General features: G+C 53.6%; 1 protein-coding gene across 1 annotated transcript in view; it reads right to left on the reverse strand.

Moving 5' to 3' along the window:
• Positions 1 to 17262, reverse strand: part of SYT2 (synaptotagmin 2) — a 103840-nt gene extending 86578 nt beyond the window's left edge. The window contains exon 1 of the mRNA XM_078078273.1: positions 17048 to 17262. The gene's annotated coding sequence lies outside the window, so the exon portion shown is untranslated. The remainder of the gene's footprint in view (positions 1 to 17047) is intronic.
• Between the last annotated feature and the right edge of the window lie 2586 nt (positions 17263 to 19848).

Consider the following 19848-nt stretch of genomic DNA (forward strand, 5'->3'; position numbering starts at 1 on the left):
GGAACAGCATCAGGAAGGTCAACCACATATTGACAGAGTGGGCTGGGACGCAGCAAGGTAAGGCACTCTCTTCAATCCCACCACGGAGCCAAGCCCCCACTGCGAATCTGGCAGTGTCCTCCCTGAATTCCTGGCTCTGATATACTTGGGGGGCTTCCTCTCCTCCCTGCTGAGCTGATCACACACACACACACACACACACACACACACACACACACACACACTCCCATCATCCCATCCCCCACGGGGGACCAGCCAGCCTTCTCTGCACAGCTGCTTGTGGCTGTAATTCTATCCCGGGATCCCAATGACATCACTCCCACAGGGTCAGCGGGGAAGGGGAGGAGGGGACAAGGCAGAGTTGGGGTGGGGAAAAAGGGCCAAGAGACTGTCACTGTAGACACAGCTCTGAGGAGAGGCACTGTGGGAGGAGCCCAGCTCCACAACCCTAGAGCTGTCTGACCTTAGAGAAATCACTTAACCCCTCTAAGCCTTCTTCCTCATCTGCATAAGGCCATTCTACAGGGTTGTTTTAAGTACTCCAAGGGCAAGGAGCATTGTGGGAGGGGGGCTCCCCCATCCTCTATGCACCATCAGTACCCCACTATTCCCTCTCAGATGTCCCAGGGGCTGCATGCTGCACCTTGTTTACCCCAACCATCCTCTCTGTAGTTCACCGTTCTGAATGTTGGGTGGCGCAGCTACCCCACAAAGCAGGCAAGCCCAGAATAAAGGACGATGGGCCCCTGCCCCTTTCCCTGCAAAGTGCACCCTGAGAAGGCCGCTCCACGGGATCCTCTGCACAAAACCCACTTCTCTTTGGGGAAGTGCCCCCGCCCCCAGGATTCTGAGAGTCAGGGAAACCCAGGAGTCCCACACCTACCAGCAGGGCAGCGTGAAACATCTGATTACACGAACTTGCCATAGTCCCTGCTGAATATTTCATACGGGAGCAATGATCCATTAGTCACCATCAATTATTCATCCTCATCAGGGCCAGCGCCAGGCACGCAGCATGGGAGCAGCTGGAGCTGGGACCCACACCCACCCCACCTCCACTCCCCCTCGAAGGCAACCAGCAATCTCTCCCATCCCCCTGGCCCGCCTAGGGTCCTACCGAGCACCCATCTCTGAAAAGTATGCACGGCAGGCAGATGGATATCACCCCACTGAACAGATGGCCAAGCAAGTCACAGGCCAAGCTGAGGCTGCCACACATGAGCCTCACAATAAGGATTTCCAAGAAATGAGAAAGAGACACGCTCTCTTTATCAAGTTCAACAAGCGTATTTGGCAGCAGGTTGATGTCGCAGAGGTGGCTGGGCCAAAGGTACCAGGTTATGTGTCCCTTACAAAGACTCCCATGGTCAGGCCAGCTCTGGCCCCATTCTGAAGGTCTCCTTTCTTTCAAAAGAAGTCACAGAGTCATGGATTCTCAGAGTTCAAGAGAAAGGGCCCTTAAGACCAAGCCATCAGTGTGGCAGGAGCCCCTCCAGCAACACAACAGTGAATGTACCTCAGGACAAAGCGCTTGTGTCTCTTGAGAAAAGCCACTGGGTGTTTGGACAGTTCTAATCCTTCAACATTCATTCAGTAAATATTTACTGAGTATCTTCCATGTGCCAGGCCCTGAATGAAACACTTGGTTTGCACCCAAAACAGACCAAATTTTTGCTCTATTAGAACTATCTTCCTCATAGTGGGTCAAAATTAGTCTCCATGTATCTTGTGCTCTCCAGGCCTAGGAGGAGATGAGAAATAGAATCTATTGTCTTTAAGACCAAAGCCTTGGGCTCACTGCAGTAAGACTGTGGGACTCAGATTGCTCCCCCAGGCTGGCCTTGTACCCCAAAACCACCTCCCTGTTTGGGCAATGGTTTTCAGGACTGGACCTGAGCAACGGACTCTTGGTGCTAGTGGTTTAAGCCCCTAGTTCTCCCTCCCCCAATAAGAATATTGTACCCACAAATGTAAACACCAGTCTCCTCTGCCAAACAAGAGACTTGCTCCACCTCTTCCTGCCCCCATTCCACTCCCAAGAACTGATTTTGCCCACTGGTGAGGTAGGCAGTGTTATAAATGACAGAGGAGAGCATTGCCTTAAATATGTTCCCCAATAGCCTTCACCATGCCTGGAATCCCATCATTATTTACCCAGCCTTTTTTTGGGTAGGCATCACTGCCTATTCAACACACAGATGCCTTTTTGTTGGGAGGAGTGCCATGTTCAGCAGAAGAGCAGTTTGACTCTGTGCCTGGGGCTGCGGAATAAGACATACTGCACTGTTCTCAATGTCGGGAAGAGGGAGACGAGGTGAGCAGACCCAAGTGCGGAGGACTGGGTAGCACAGGAGAGCTGGGAGGCACTTGACATCTCTAAGGGGAGAAGCACAAAAAAGGGGAGATAGAAGGTAACCTGAATATTGCCTGGAATTTCCCTTTTGTGTTCAGTAAGTTATGGAGGGTTCCAAGTGATCCCACCCAGAAAGCAGAGCCTGAGCTGCCTCTCTAATGACCCAAAGGATGCCAGGTACACATTCTCCCCCATGCTAAGTGCCCTGGACAGGGAAACAAAGAGTGTTTGGATTATCAGTTTAGCAAAATATATGGTGGTCAAGGAAGAAATGCAGATGCAGGGAAGATGAGAAAAGAAGGAACCAGATGATAGAAAAGAAGAGCTTCGTCCTCCCTACAGGATTTCTGGGGGCCTGGAAGCAGAGAATGACCCCATTCAGATGAACCAAGAGGCTGAAAAGGTGGTATAGTCCTCCTACAGGCACATAAGGACACAGTCATGGTCTGGTACTCTATCTTCTCTCCCACCATCACAGGCTCCCCCAGTCCTCAGAGCTCTGAAGAGCTTCCAGTCTCTGCCTACCCTACCCCCACACCTGGCCCCATGCCAATCTATGCAGCAATTCTTCGTCCTCCTGTTGCAGGCTGCTCCCACAGCAGCCCAGCTCTCCCACAAGTGAGGGAGGGGCTCAGTTCTAACACCCTGCTGACCTGCCAACATGGAGAAGACTGGATTCTCCACTCTAATTCCTTATAGCTCCCTCCCCTCCAGGGATGCCCAATCAGCTCCAGCTTCATTTCAGTACTCTATCTTCAGTTAAACTTCACACGACTGCATCCTACCCCAAAATCCCTCCCCTCTCACCAACACAGGCTAGGTTTTGCCTATGAGTGGAGTGGACAGTGGGGTATCTGGAATAGTGAATATTACAGGGAAGATGCCCCTGCTCTAAACATTTCAGCAAGCTGTAAGGAGACGCAGGTCACGGATTTTGGGAGACCACAGCCAGATTCCAGGATTTTAGGTCATGTATTCCTATCACCTACTAGCTAAACTGGCCTTCCCCTAACCCAGACCAGGCGTGTCAAAACTACTTTTAAAGACCTCCTGGGAAAGATGATTATATAGACACTCAGGCTCATAGGATATTTGGAGTTCAACCCTCTCATTTTACAGAGTAAAAAGTGGGATCCAGGAAGAGGAGGTAGCTTGGCCAAGGTCTCACAGTCAATAAAGGGTGATAACAATTTTCCACAACACCAATGTTCCTCTCACCCCTGCCTCTTTCTCCAAAATCGGAAAGTCGGGGCTTAGCCTGTGACCATCCAGTCAGGACAGAGAGCGCAGGTGCAGTGCTCTGTCCATGGTGCTGAACCTCCCAGTCCCAAGCAGCCAAGGTTTGCATTTTTTAAATTTTTTTACTTTTATTTATTTATTTTTTCAAGACCTGCATTTTTAAGCACTGCTGGTGTTGGGGCCTCTAGCATCATAAGGGTGCTACGGGAGATCCAGGGGAAAGTTGATAATATAATCCAGGAGACCATTTACATGAAGGAAGCCGAGACTAATTCCAAGGAGATAAACAGGCAGATGTCCAAGAGCATGGGGAAGGGGACAGTACACCATCCCTACTCCTTACCTCTTTTCATCACCTTGAACTGGGTATGGGCCCCTGGTTCTAAGATACTGAGATACAGGTCCTTTCAGAGAAGCTAAAAGTGAGAAAACAACATGACTGGTTAGTCTCAAAATTTCCAAGGGAAATTTTCTAAGAAAGAAGTCACCAGAAGGGAAGGCCAAGAGAAATTTGGAGGATATGGAGATAACAGGAGAGTCTTCAGAAGATGTGGGGTGATTTTGAAAGGTTCTGCCATGAGCCTGGAGACTGGGTATCAGGATCTTTCAAGGTCACACCTCCAAAGTCCAGAATCATGACTGTGACCCTTCGTGGTTCCTTGGAATCAAGTGAGGGGAGGGTGGGGGATTTACAAAAAAGTGCACTGTCAGGATTGTGTTAAAAAGAAGGTGAGTCTAGCCTGAGCTCTAAACTGGAGCCCATGCTGAAAAAATCTGGAAGCCATATTCTTCACAAGGCCCTGGCTCTTTACTCTCTTCACTATTGAGTCTGAATGATTGTGGCTTGTTAGCAAAGCAAATGTTCAGCATGTATGAATGGACCCCATACAAAGGAGCTGTTTTATGGGTGCCTGGTTGGCTCAGTTGGTAGAGCATCTGACTCTTCATCTCAGGGGTCATGAGTTCAAGCCCCGTATTGGGCATAGAGCCTACTTAAAACAAACAAACAGGAGCTGTTTTAGCGAGAGGCGCACAGCATCCTGAATTTAAATGGGCAGCTCACATGGTAGCAGGCATCTACATATCCTGTTGCAGGTTTGACTCTCATAAGGAAAGTCTCCTGATGCTGAGTTCACACACACACACACACACCATCCCTTACCTCAGCAATATTATCCCAATACTGATAAAGAGGCTTTTACTCTCCTAAGCCCTATTATGCCTAGCATTACTCTCTTCCCCTTCCTCCACCTCCCCTCCTCCTCCTCCTCCTCTACCTCTTCCTCTTCTCCTCCTATACTGTGATATACTCATTGAATACAAGTCAACTATAACAACTGTGCACACAGTCAACTCTCTCCAGCACATCTACATCCACACTCAAGAACCCTGGGATGCAGAGAATCTTGGTGGTCAATCTATCCTTTCTAAATATCTACCCTGTCCCAGACTTTCTTCTCTTTGGAGATCACACCATCTGTTTGGTTTTCTGTCACAATGTCTAACCACATTTACCATTCAGAAATTCCTCTTTGTGTCTACCTGAAATCCTTCATGCTCTAGGTTGCCTTTCTGACATTATGAATCACTAAAGATGAAGAGCATCTTCCTCAGTGGGAGTGGGAGGCAGGGTTTCATTGGACCTTTCATAATCTAGAGGCAGAGATACGCACAACTGCAATACTCACCCCATCTACATACACACGGAGAACCTGTGACTGTGGGTAATAACAACAAAAAAAGTCCAAGGACACAAAGAACCCTTGAGATGGCATCTGATCTATCCCCCATTCATAGAGATAGAACTGCCTCAGGGTCCTCTGAGAAGGCCTCATGGGCCGCCCAATCCCATGCCCTCAAGGAGCCCATCTCCAGCCCTTTTTTCTGGGTCAGAAACATAAAACACCCGGGCCTCCCTTAGCCCCACACCCAGCCGCTCAAGCAATCACATTACCAGCAACTAATACACTTCTCAGAAGCCATATTTATATTACAGCAGGACAAGAGAGCAAAGGTGTAATTGGGCTCGATTTGATTGAGTGTGACAATTGCAGTTAGCCACATGTGTCATCGAGAGATGTGAACTGGGGATAGTTTATGCTCAAAAACTCATTTCCAAGAGGACCTGACATCTTCCTCTTACACACATCCAGCAGCGCTGGCAACGCAAGATATCCACAGACTTGTCTGAGGGAGAGACCTCGTAAGGTCATCTCTCCACCCCCGCCCCCACCTCCACACAAACACTCCCTCAGAAAAGCTTTTTCTCTGCTTTTCTGGAATACCTATCTGACACCCTCTCTTCACCCCCTTGCAGGCCTGCCACATGTCTCAGTGCAACAAGCATGAAAGTGCTGCCTAATGTCTAACCTAAACCCTGCTTGCTTCAGTTTCCAACCCTGGCTCTAGTCCTGCCCTTGGTGCAATGACAGCAGCCTGTCCTGTTATGTCTCCATCGCTGATTCCAGCCACTCTGGGGACACACCTGCCGTGCTCACCCCTCCCTTTCTGACCTCAAAGAACCATGGTCCCCTGGCTCTGGGTTTGTTCTCTCCCCACTGCTCTCTGGAGTCAGTGCCCAAGGAGCTTTCCCATCCTTGTTCCTGAAATCCTTTCTGTCCCCAAGAGAACTAGAGTTTGGCCTTTGAACACCTCTAATGCTTTTTCCGGGACTCTGAGAAGGGACTGCAGGGATTTCTAGCCAAAGATCCCCATTTTACAGAGGAATGAACAAATGCAAAGAGGGAAAATGACAAGCTCAGGGTCACCGGGGGAATCAGAAGCAGAGCCAGACACTCCCTTGCCCTTTGCAACCCAGAGCCTGCCATGCAGCTCCCTGGCAGTGACCTGGAGTTACCCAGGAGAGCCTACAGCTCTCCAGAGTTCATGAGCCATGGTGGCCATATGCCCACTATCCCCACCCTGCTAGGTACCCCCATTACAAGCCCTAGGAGCATTGAGCTCTTTTTACTTCACCTTGATTATCATAATTGTCATCAAATAATCAATTGTGTGTTTCTTTTCTTCAATGTCCTCCTTCCCTCGGACTATAAAGGTCATACCACCTTTATCACCACTGCAGCCTCGCTCATGAATGCTCATTGCAAGAATGAGTGACTGAATAGATAAATGAATGAGTGGGGGCCTGTGGAGGGGTGGCCGTGGCCAGTGTGGCACGAGAGAGGCTGCAACGCTAGGGGTCCCAGCTTCTTGCCTTGGCCCCAACACTGAGGAGAGGAGACAGGTAATGTCACGACTTTTCCTTTGCTGGAGAACTGGGACACAGAAAGGAGTCTTGTCACTATGGGGTCCACGTGAAGCAGCCCCCTGCTTTAGGGGAGCCCTTCACCTCAAGTTGTTGGTGGAAGGATTTAATGAGTCTACGTGCTTTCTTACCTATCTTTCTCCCTGCCCCCCGCCCCCGCCACATCTCCTCTGTCACTAGGGCAGTGACTGGTGCCCCAAGCCCTGGTCCCAGACACAGTCTCATTCACCTTCCCACCAAGAAGCCTCCTGCTTCTGAGCAACACAGCCCCCCCTCCCCGATCAATGCTGCCTCCAGAAAGGTCTAAGCTAACAGCCACAGCCAAGAAGGCTTCACCTACATTAGCTCCTAATCACAGATGGCAGACGCCACAGGGTCTGGAAAGGCAGCAATAGTTATGGGAGAAACCACAGGTCCAAAATCTGCAAGCAGACCACATAGCTGCTATGCCCCCTGACCCGACCGCGCCAGACCCCAAACTCCAGCCTAGGACCCCGCCCAGAGCAGTTCCAAGCCAAGCCGGGAAGTGGCAGGTGGAGGCGAAAGGAGAGCACATGTCACCTGGAGAAGTCCTCTCCAACCTGAAGATAAGGTCTCAGATCTAATTTCATTCTCAATTTCCAAGGAATGTAAGAGGGAGGCCCCACTGCCCACAGGCTACCTGCCAAGAGCTGTGTGTATGTGTGGTAGGTTTGCATCTGTGTGTTTATGTGGAGTTGTGAATCTTCCCTAGTCAGAGCCAAGTGCTCCGGGATGTCACAAACCCCAGACAAGAAAGAAATGCTCTCTGAAAGTAGGGCAATGGGATGGACACCGGGAGGGGCTGTTTTGGGAATCTCTCTGGCTTGTTAAAGGCCAGAGCTCTGTGCCCCAAACTGAGAGTCCTGGGGGTACCAACCTGCCCTATGGAGGCTGCCCCATCCTGCCTCTCTGTGCTTCCAAATTTACTGTTGAGTTCTCCCCTGCCCACTAGCTGCCAAGCCCAGGGTCTGTCTCCAATGGATCTCCTGGATCGAGAGGAAGAGCCAGAGAGATAGAAACACATTCATGGGACTGGGAGAGTGGAGGATCAGGAACCCAATTCCTGCTTTAGCTCACTGACCCCACAGGACAGCTTCCAGGGTTTCAATGCTCTCTCCCCACTCCCAGGAAAAGACAAATTGCTCCGGTGACCCTCTCATCCAGGAAGGCCTCCATCTTTTACTATGTCTCGGTCTTTCCCTTTCCTGGTCCAGGATGAGCAGCCCAGGATGGCTGAGCCGGGGAAGGAGCCATGTGCCAGGACAGTCAATTACCCAGCCCCGTGGCCGCTGAAGAGCTGAGAGACGCGTGTTCCCCGCGGGGCCAGATGTGCGTGTGCAGACGCCTGACCTCGTCTGAAGGTGGTTCCTCCACCGTCCTCCAGAGTCTCCCTGCCCTGCCCTCCACTTGTCCTCCCAGGATGAACCAACCACATTCTTCAGTGCCCAAGCCACTAAAGCCACGGAAGAGCCATGCAGACTGCCTGTCCTTGCTGAGGGAGGAGCCCTCCCAGCCTCTCCGATCGGGGTGCTAACTCTTAATTACAACAGGCAGTTGTAACTCGGCAGACACAGCCCGTAACTCAGCCTCCAGCTCGCAGCTTCTGATGCCCAGACTCACCTGGCAGGAGGCAGCGAAGGATGTATTATAAGAGGAAATGGGGACTCAGTACAGAAGGAGGAATACGGCTAGACACAAAGAACTTCCTCACTCTCAGGGGTTACCGTTAAGGACTATTTTACTTCTCACCAGGTGGCCCTTGGAGGTCCTGTCCAATATGGAGCTTTAGGTCCCCTATACAAGATAGGCAACAGGAAGCTCTGCCAGTCCTCACTGTGAGATGTTACTTCTAAAGGGGGCTGAGATCCGGGTTTCCTCTGCATCCCCAGAGCTGTATGGACAGAACCAGTGTCCAGACTCCACCAGTATGACCAGTTCCGGAGAGAGCTCTGTGAATACCAGCCTGTGTGGGCATCTATCCACAGTCCAGCCTGTCCCCCCCCACAGTCCAGCCTGACTGCCCCCCACAGTCTAGCCTGTCACCCCCAACAGTCCAGCCTGACTGTTCCCCCCCAAAGTCCAGCCTGACTGTCCCCCACCCACAGTCCAGCCTGACCGCCCCCCAGTCTAGCCTGATTGTCACCCCTAACAGTCCAGCCTGACCACCCTGCCCCCCCACAGTCCAGCCTGACTGTCCCCCCCCACAGTCCAGCCTGACTGTTCCCTGCCCCCCACAGTCCAGCCTGACTTCCCCCATCTACAGTGTGTGGCCTGGGGGAGCGTTGTGGCTGGGTGAGGGGGGGCACACCAACCTGCGTTTGTATGTTGATTCAGCCCCCCACTAGCAGTGTGATCTTGGGGACATTTATTTCACATTTCTGAGACTCACAAAGGGGGTGAAATACCACACACTCTAAAACAAGAAGGGCTTTATGTGTCCTTCTCATTTCTTCACAAAGAACATTAAAAAGATGTGCACTCAAGAGTCAAGATTTAATAAAATTTGTAATCTTTACTCCTTCGTCAAAGAAATTCATAAGGGAAACTGGCATTTATTTATTTGTTTATTTATTTAGCAGGTGTGTGGTGGGGAAGAATGCAGTGCCTAGAACAGTTTGGTGCCCTGCCTTGATCCACACTAAAGTACCAGCAGTTCAACCCATGGCCTCGGGACCATCACTGCCAACATATTAAAAATGGCAAATAACCTTAGGATTATTTGGAAAATAGCTTTGACCTTATGGCTCCCCCTGAACAATTCTTGGGGAACCCCAGGGGTCCACAGACCACACTTTTGAGAAGTGCGGTCCTAGGACATCTCCTGTACTCTTCCCATGGGCCGTATCCCTTGTGTGTTACTATCTCCGTTTTCAGATGAGAACCCTGCAGCTCAGACAGTTTAAGTCGCTTGCCCAGGCAGGACGTGGTGGGTGCTGTTTCTGTTATGCCCTGCAGAACATGCAACTGTGGGGCACGGACCCAGGGGGTGTCGGGCATCACCTCTCCGCCTTCCCCATCACCTCTCCTCACCGTGCCTTTGGAGCTCACCGTCTATATCCCTGGGGAAGCCTGAGGACACCTCCCGGCCTCTGCAGTGGAGAGGACCTGGCTTTTGCTAGTGTCTGTTCCCCCTGGGCACTTCTGCTGCTCTTCTACCAGCAGGAGACCTGCCAAGGCTGGGGACCAGGGTCTCCCTGGGAAGCCTCAAACTCTGGGGGCTGAGCTGCCAGTTGCAGGCTCAGCCCTCACGTCCCCCCTGCCTCCTCTGGCAGCAAGCGCAGGGGCCAGCGTCAAAGAGCTAATCCAGTTTCTCCGTGGTGCTTCCCCCTTTGCTTCCTGCAATGCCAGGATTGATCTGGAACCAGGGCAGCCTTATTAAAGTGATGCCTTTTCCTCCTCACGGGACAGTCAAACTGGGAGAGGGAGCCCTCTTGTCCCGCAGCACCCTGTGCTTCCTGGGGCCTAACTCTAACTTATCTTGGCCCCTAGTGGTGAGGCTGGGTTTCAGCCCCCAGGTCTGCTTCCTTAGGAAGCACCCAGGACCCCAGAGCACTGAAATGCTAGCTTCTTGTTCATCCTCTGTACATGCCTCCGACACGGTGGACACACAGGAACCCAAAGGTTCTGGCATCTAATCGCAGACCCACAACACTGGGCCCATGACTCTGGTCCATGGCAGCTGGCACCATACGGTATCCCTGGCTAACAATGAAAATGGGGAGCCAAGCAGCCCCAAGGAGGATAGAGATAAAGGGCTGTGTGTTAGCTAAATATGCTTTTCTCCAAATAAACGCAGGAGATGAGAGACAAGGAGGGTCCCCAGAGACCACCACCCAGGGCCCATGCCCAGGGTCCCCTCACGCCACCTGTCAGGCTCTCCTCCTCTCCAGAAAGGAGGCAGGGGATATGAAGTTGAGGTGGAGCAGAAAAAGGTAAGGTTAGACATCAGAAAGGAATCCCTTTCTATAAAGAGCATAAAAGCTGCTTCCCCAATCACTTGGGGGAACAGGAAGCTAAAGGAGAATGTCCAAGGCCCAGGTGAGCCTCCTTGACTTGGCCACAGTCACCTCTTGCTGTCTGCAGGGGGCTGCTGGGCCTCGACCCAACCTGGTCTCCCCTCCAGGTTATGTCCTCAGTCTACTTGCGATGTCCTCCCCGTCCCACCCCCATGCTCCGTCTAAGAGGCCCCCTCATCCCATTCCTCCATTCATTTCAGTTTTCTCATCTCCCTAGTGCCAAGTTCCTCGTTACAACCACTTACACTCAATATTAAGATGTATGCAATAGTAATGGGTGAATGCCACCTCCAATTGCAATATTCTCTAATTGCTAAATTCCAGAGCTATGGCATCAACCCAATTATGGGAAGCCCTGCCAGGGGTCTCCACGGCCTGAGGACTCCCTGTCCCACCCAGAGGCACCTGGGTCTCACAAATGCCTCAGAGGAGCCTCCCTGACTCCCTGCTCAGCCACCGCCCTGCCCTAGTCCCAGACTGCCCAGTGATGAGGCCCTTGGGTTTCTCAGTCTCTCTTCGGAGGGAGGAAGGGAACAAGGCTCCAAGGACTGAGGGAAATCTGGTCCTGGCAGGCAGCTATCCTGGGGTTGGGAAGCTCTGGGAGCCCAGTCTCCTTGCACCCAGCCATCACAAATGCTCCTGGCTACAGAGCTCTATTCTGGGTGTTGGGGGCGGGGAACCCAGCAGAGAAGGAAGAGCCCCATGCTCTGCCTTTGAGGAAATCCCAGGCTGATGAACAATAGGTGGTTATTCTGAGCTCCCTTTTAATCCCTAGTGCCTTATACAGAATAGGTGCTTGGTCCATCTGATTTGGAAGTGGAAGGAAAAGGAGGAAAGCAGGAAATCAGGAACGGGTGTGCTCCGGCCCAGCCGCTGCTTGGACTCTAGCTGCCCCTGCATGCGAGGGTTGAGTGCCGGCTGTAAGTCCATGGGGATCTTGACTTCTCAAGCCTGGACTCTCTGAAGAAGAGAAGCAGTCAGATACCAACCAGACACGAGCATATGTACCATGCCTATGTCCTGCTGGGCTTCCGAGGATGACTTGACCGAATTGGGAACTTGCTGATGACGCCAGCACCCCGTTCAGATAAGGCTGCATGAGGCTGGGGGCAGATTCCCCAGGTGCCCCATCATCTGCTCTGCTCCTTCCACCAGGGCTCCTCCCTCCTCACTTCAGAGCAAGTGCTCCTGAAGATGACAAAATCCTTACGGCGAGTCCCAGAGAAGCCCAACACCAGAGAGGGAGAGCTGATTCCATTTCTCCAAGGGATCACTGCCTAATTTTGTAAAATCCTGCTACCTGATTTCAATGACCGGTCCCCTGCTTATACTCAAAGCATCAATGACTCTGGGGACCCCTGACGTTGTTGGCGGGCTGCACACTCTAGAGGGAGCTGGTGAGAAGGAACGGGGGAGGGGAGGCTCCCTAGAGAGGAAAAGTTCTCACCAATCAGCTACAGCAGCCTTGAAAGAACCCTCCCCCCCCCAAAGTGCTCTGATCTGGGTTTGAGACCTTGCTCTGATCTCCATGGTGTGAGATTTTAAACCAGTCACACAACTTTTCTGAGCCTTTGCCTGTTTGTTGTAAAGTGGGACTGTGATGTCTGCTCTGAGACCCCTGTGGTGGGAGACGGAAAAGCTCTATCACAGAGGGGGAAATGAAGGGGGCAGCCTGAGAGAGGAGCGGGCCGGCGGGTTGCGCTGACGGCAGTGGGGCTTACACCCGGTTCTGCATCTCCTTGCCAGGCATGGTCCACGCTGGCTATGCCCTTTCTTCCGCCTGACGGTGAGTGTTGCCTACAGCAAAAGCTGAAATGTCGAGGCCCCAGACCAAATGGTCAAAAGGGGGGCTCTCCTGAATTTACAACAGCAGGGCTGTCCTCTTCTTTTCTTGCCCCGGACCCCCAGTTTGGGAGCTGCCTGGTAGCACCCAACCCTCCGAGTGTCAGTGGCTATGATAACGGACCAAGCAACTCACAGCCTCCTTCCCGAAGGATCCAACCTCCCCATCCCAGCATTCAGTCCTGTGGTCTCCTGACCAGACAGGTGGGGAAGTCTGTCCTAGTCTGGAAAATTATCCAGGGAGGAAGCTTTTAGGACATCTCTTGCATACCATGTATTTGGGGCATCCTTCCTGATGTTTAATTTTAGACCCCTTGCTGAAGCACAGACCTGTGTGTGTGTGTGTGTGTGTTGGGGTGAGGGGACGGGGGCTGTAAACTCACAATGACTGTTCACGTCCCTTTAGGCCCAGATCCAAATGGACCCATCACTCTGGCTCCTACCCTGACCTATCAGTTCCAGGGATGAAAATGAAGGACTGCTGGGACAAATCCTGCCCAGAAATTAAGCTTTGACAACACACGGCCTCGTCGGGCATAAAGAACTGCCTGAGAGTCAGAGGGAGGAAATTCTGGAATGGCCACCGAAGAAGTTACAGCAGCTCCTTCCTTCGAGGTTTTAAGGTTAACAGAGGTGGAAAATGTGCCGAAAGAGTCTGGGCTGCGGGCAGGGAAAGGGCTAGGAGGGCAGGCAGGCAACAACGAAACAACAGTGGAGCACATTGGCCCGGCTTTCACCAGGTGCGAGGCGCTGCTCGAACCCTTTCCAGGCATTAACGTACTGCATCCTCGACGAAAGCTGCCTATGTCACAGATTCGGGTTTTACCTCCACTCCACAGATAGGCAGACTGAGAAACAGCATTTGATTAACTTGCCCAAGTCAGAGGCAGGGGCCAAACCAGGAGGAACCCGGGCAATCTGGCTGGGGGCACTAGACTGTGTCCATGACTTGCCACTTCACCGGTGGAACCGTGTTACCCGTCAGACTCCCTGTCCTCCTGAGAACCCAGGACTGGATCATGGCGTCTCTACCTGGGTTTCTCTGACCTAGTGGAGGATGAAGAAGCAACTTGTTGCATGTGTGATGGTTATTCATGGAGGAAATTTAGAATTGTATCCGTCCAGGGCGCCATATGAATAAGTTATCATTTACTTGTGGGGTAAGTATTATTGCCTCAGATTTATAGATGAAACCTTCCAGACCTGGTCAGGTCACGCCATTGCATGGTCTTGAGGCATCCTGTATGTCTTCCTAACAGGTGTCACGGTTGTGATGAATTATTTACGTAATAATCTGCTTAATCCTGTGTGTTATTCACTAGATGGTAAATGCCACGGGGGCAGGAACCAGGTCTGTTTTGTTCCCAACTGAATCTCCATGGCCTAACATACCCTCGGCACATAGTAGACTCTCAAAATCTAATAGTTGAATGAATGTAGAAACTGATGCTCAGAGTAACTAAGCAACTTGTCTAGGCCTGCTGGAATGCAAAATCCACAAGGGCTGGGGGTTTTGTCTGTTCACTGCTGTATGCACAGTGACTAGAACAATGCACATAGGAAGTGCTGACATAGTAGGTGCTCACCAATAAATATGTGTTGCATGAATGAATGAATAAAGTCACACACTTTGTAATTAGTGGCCCTGGGATTATGAACCCAAGCCTGTTGGTTTGCTGCTTCCTTTGTTAACCACTACCCCGTACTGAGTAAACACCCTCTATTGTCCACTCTGGTTTGCTACTCCGGTTCTCAAAAATCATCTCCATCACTCTGGACCTTCTGTGTGTCTCAAAAAAAGCAGACCCACCTTCAGCTAGAACCCAGATCAGGAAAGCTCAAATCCCAAGGGCAAATGAAACAGCAAGTCTAATCTCCACGGTCTTTGACTATCCCCGAGGATGCTTCTGTCCAAGGAGGGGGATGATGAGCCACTCTTCCAGCTCCTTGAACCCCAACTTCCTCTGCCTCCATCCTCACCATGTTTCCCATACCCTGGATCCCAGAGCACCCACTGCCCCTCTCTCTGCTCTCCTGACAGGGCTACACAGACTCCACAGGGTCGGTGGGAAGAAACAGGAGACTCTGCTGAGAGAGGACAGAGTCCAGGTGGAGGCACAAGGGTCGCTGGAGGTCAGGCTCGCCTGGGGCTGGGGAATACTGGCTCAGGGAGAGCAGGGAAGAGGCTTCTCCAGTCATCTCGAAAGCCCACCCGCCCGCGGGTCCCTGCAGTACCAGGGACATTCCTGTCACATCTGCATGGCAGCTGACTGAAGGTGAAAGGGAGAATGACCTCTGGTCTCCTCCTCCTAGGGACAGTGAGCCAGGTCTCTGATTCTGGAAGTAGAACACTTATATCTGCCTTCCCCTTTTTCAGCTTTCCAGAAGCTCCCCAGCTCCTCCTTGGGCAAGGTATGGAGAATGGGCCAGGATCAAGCCCAAGAGGTCCCCAGAAGAAGCAAGTCCCCCCAGGGGTGTCCTAGAGGATGAAGCCAGGGATCTGTCTGAGCACCAAGCAGGGAGAAACCCAGGACTGAGGGTTGAGCTGGCACCAGTCATTCCCAGGGGCATGCGGAAGAGAAGCAGGAGTGGGGCTGGGTTCCCTGGCCCAGGTCTCAATTTGTCTGGCGTGGACCCCTGACGCTGACTCACCCCTGGGGCCCTGACACAGGCCGCAGCTGGTAGGGCTGCCAGGCATGCACGTCCCACTGCACCAGGGCTGGCCCACCCCTCCCACCTGCCCATTCGGCCCTGTCTTAGGGGCACTGGGCATGGCTCTTCTTTTGGCTCCTGGGGGGGGGGGACACAGGGATGTTCCTAGCAGCCCAAAGTCTGCACGTGGACCTAAGCAGGGGGAGATGACTGGAAAGATGAAGGGCTCCCCTGCTCCCCGTGGTCACACCCTCTGATGAAGTGCCCAGGTTACCAAGAGCTGGATGGCTCAGGCTGAGGCTAATGGATTACACATGGGAGACCCTCTCAGGACAGCAGCAGGAGGAGAGGAGGAAGGGCAACCCCCCAGCTCTCTCCAGGTCAGACCTTGGCGCACCTTCCTGTCTTTCTGGGCACACAGAGCCTAAGGACTTCTTCATCCTTATGCCCACTCCATTCCAATCCGGGTCCACCCACCCCATCAGGCCTCTGGCCTTCTCTCCCCCACTGCAGTGCCCCTCTCCTGGGCCACCTCCTATGTCCTTGCACTCCTTTCTGCTGCCACAAGAGAAAGCAGCCAGAACACTCACTTCTCTACCTCAACAGTGAATGGGGGGAGGAGGCTGCAGAGGGAGAGATGGGGCTTTGGAGGCCCCCACACACACCATGGACCAAGGGTGTCCGGAAGGCACCTGTGGAATGTGGGAATGGAAGGGTGGAAAGGAGAAAGGAGGAAGGAGTGGGTTAAAGGGATAGGAGAAGGATAAATCATCTACCCTTTTAATTAAAAAAAATAAAGCCCCCATGTCCTGAGAGAAAGGGGGGTGAACAGAGACAGGTGAAGGGGGACCCAAAATGGGGAAGGTAAATGAAGGAGTCCGGAAAAGCGGGGTGGGATTGTCTGTACTTTCTGGGTCTGGGAGCCAGCCCTGGGAAGGAGGGCTGAAGCAGGGACGGGACGTCCTAGGTCGTGCTGAGTCATGAGATTTGGAGAGAGACTAGGGGTGCTTCCATCCCCCTCTCGCGTCCCTGTCCCAGTTCCTCTCGACCCTCACTTCCAGATAGTCCCTGGAGTCTGTCCCCCCCTCCCCGCCCCCCGCCCTCTCCCCTAATCCAGGGTCTCTGCCTCCTAGAGCCCGCAGACCCTCCCTCCCCCTCCCACGACGGCGGGGCCGGGGGTCCCTGAAGCGTGAGGCTGGGGCGAAAGAAGCTGGGTTGGAGACGGCCCCGGCGGGCTTGGGGTGGGCGAGACGCGGGGTGGGGGGCGTCCAGAAGGGAGGGCGGGAGCGGCGGGGACGCAGAGCCCGAGGGCTCCGGGGACGTCGGCCCGCCGCTCCGCTCTGCACCTCATCCGCCGCGCCCCCCCCAGCCCAGGGAGGAAAGCTGCTCCCTCCTCCCGCCCCAAGCCCTCAGAGCCGCGGGCTCCTCGCCGCTCGAGTCCAGCTTCCCAAAACGAACCTTCCACCCGCACGCGTCCAAACTACCCCCTAAGGACGGTGCGGGCGCCCGGCCTCCTTGGCTCCGAACTTCCCGGACCCGACCCACCCGCCCCCCCCAGGGAGCCCCCTCGGCCCAGTAACGAAAACCTGCCCCGGGAAGAAAAACTTTGGAGGGGGAGTCGATGCCCCCCCATAGGCGGGGGAGGGGGGACGGACTTACACGGAGCGGCCAGGCAGGAGGGATCCCGGGTCCCCGAAGTGAGGGGGCGGCGGGCTGTAAGGGCGCGGCGCTGGCCACGGTGCAGAGGGGCGTCCGTTCCCCCGGGGCCCGGAGTCCCCGCTCCGCCCCGGCCCCAACTCGGTCCGAAGTGCCTTTGCCGCAAGACTTGCTGAGCTTAGCAGTCTGCGCCGAAGCGGCGGCGGGAGGCGGCTGACGGCTGGGCGAGCGCGGCGAGCGCTGCAGTGAGGGGAGGAGACGCGGCCGCGGGGGGCGGGGCCGGCGAGGCGGGAGAGGCCGGGGCGGGGCGCACTTGCCCCGCGGGGCCCGGTCCCCTCCGCGCCCCCGCCTCCAGCTCAAGGTCACGGCTGCTGCTCCGGGTCGGGGAGAGTCGGACCCGGAGCCGGTCGTCCTCGTCCCCACCCGAGATGGGCTGTCACTCTTGAGCCAGCTCCCTCTCCCAACCCCCGGAACCCACTGCAGCTCAAGGCTCCATTATTGGCCTCAGGAGCCCCCGTAGCCATTTGGGATCTCTGAGCCCTTCTCCCCACCCGGTCCTCCAAGTAAGGCCAACTGGGGGGTTGGGGCTTCTGAGCCTAAAGGGTTGATGACGAAGAGGGGGGATGCTTGGAAGAAGTTACAGGTGGAGAATAGGGTGGGTGGGGGGAGAGAAAGCACGGGGAGGTGGCAAGGAAGGTGGGAGAAGGGGGAGGATCTGGAAGGAGGTGGAGGGGAAAAGAGGAAACTCCCATTTAATAAAAGACACGGTTTTCCACACATGCTGGTTTCTTAATGCTTAAGACATCCCTTTAAGGTGGGTATCATGAGCTGTTTGCAATGAGGAAACAGCCCCTGAATGGTACTTTGGCCAAGAAGCCACAGACACACAGTAGGTGGTGGCATTGAGGAGCCTGGGGAGAAGAGTTGCAAGTACAAGGTGGAGCCCTTCCTCACCTACCCAGGAAGGGGTGGGGGGTAGCGGGAGGAGGGGGGCACGGCCGCAGGAATTGCTTACAGCAATTTGAATATCCACTTTAACTTTTTTTTTTTTTTTAAGATCTTTTATTTGACAGAGAGAGACAGAGAGCGCACACAAGCAGGGGGAGCAGTAGAGGTAGACGGAGAAGCAGGCTCCCCGCGGAGCAGGGAGCCCGATGCAGGGCTTGATCCCAGCACCCTGGGATCATGACCTGAGCCAAAGGCAGATGCTTAACCGCTGAGCCATCCAGGTGCCCCTCCACTTTAACTCTTGTGGAGTCAACTTTTATAAAAAGACATTAGCACCCTGCCTCTCCTCTCCCATGGATGCTGGGAGAGGCTCCCATCAGGATCTGGCCTGCCGGTCAGTCCTCAGTACTCAATCCTTAGGTACCGAGTGAAAGAGTAGGTGAAGGACTGCAAAGAGGAAATGGGATTTCAGGCTTGGGGGCAGGGAGGGTGCTTTTTCAGATCACTTTGCCAATAATGCCAGGTAGAACATGGAGACCACCCCCAGCCACTTTGCCTCAAAGCAAGGGGGCAGTGCTGCTACTCAGTGGTTCTCACAAGAAAGGTAATGAAGATCTGTAGGGAGTCCTAAAGGAGACTGAAGCTGTGCCCAACATCCCCGAGGCTCAGATGTCGTCCCCCACTCACCTGCAGAGCATCTGCAGCAAGGGGCAGAGGAGGAAGCGGGGCGAGTTGAGTCTAAATCTATGAGGGACTGAACCAGACCAATAACAGTCATCCAGCTGCCCTACACTTTCAAAGAGGACACTCAGTCCCACCCTTAGCCTCGTGCATCCCAGGACTTGTTGCTTCACCAAAGGGGCTCCGTTTGCTCCTTCATGCACACACGCCATACTGACAATGAATCTGCAGGACATTCATGCGGGAGGAGGCCAGAGAGAGCTGCAGCCTCCTCACACAGACCCCAACCGAGCTAACTGGTCCCACTCAAGGGCCACCACCTGTCTCACCTTGTGATCAATCTGCTGCCCCCAAGTTCTCCTAAGTCCACCTGGGAGCCTGGGGTGGAGGGTAGAAGAAAGCAGCCTGCCTTTCCAGACTATTTAGAGAGTCAATGCTGCAATCAATCTGGTTAAATGAAAAATGTGGTGTCCCTGGCTATGGCCTTAATATTCTTTTAATTCATCAGGACCAGTAGTATCTGGGTTATAAACCTAATCAGGAGCTCAGCCTCCCTCCTGCTTATATCCCCCAGGCTTCAGCGGGAAAAGGAAAGAATGGAAAAGACATCCACCCCCTCCACACCCAGCCAATTATCCCGTACTTTGCTTTTCAACTGTTGGTCCTTGTGAAAAGATGAGCCCTTAGTAGTCTTAGACCACCATCCCTGACTTGCGTGCTCTCCTGTAGGGGCCATCCAGGTACCAGGTCCCTCTGCCCCCATAGCATATCACATCGTGCCCATGGAGGTGGGGAAGGGCTGCCCGACTAATCCCAAGAGTTCTCCAGGGAGAAAGAGTCTGGCTACGGGGTTTCACCACCTTCCACTGAACAGTGCTGCCTGGGGGCTTCATTTTTCTGGTTTTCCACAGGTAGCAGAGAGGACAGAGCAGAAGTGCAGCATCTTCCCCCATGGCACCTCTCTCCCGGGATGGGGATGCAGGTTCCCGGCGCCTTCCCCAGTGGGTGGCTTATCTTCAGCTGGGCCCCCCTCTCCCTCAGGTCTCCTAGCACTTGCACTTCTAGCACTTGGATTGTTTTCCCCTCGGTTCTGGTGAAGTCTTTGTCTTCACAAAGCTTTTCAAAGCTCTGCTTGTCATCAGAGCAAATAGAAAAGAGCCGGAGACAGGCGAGCC

Source organism: Halichoerus grypus, chromosome 7, assembly GCF_964656455.1.
Source record: "Halichoerus grypus chromosome 7, mHalGry1.hap1.1, whole genome shotgun sequence".
Lineage (NCBI taxonomy): Eukaryota > Metazoa > Chordata > Mammalia > Carnivora > Phocidae > Halichoerus > Halichoerus grypus.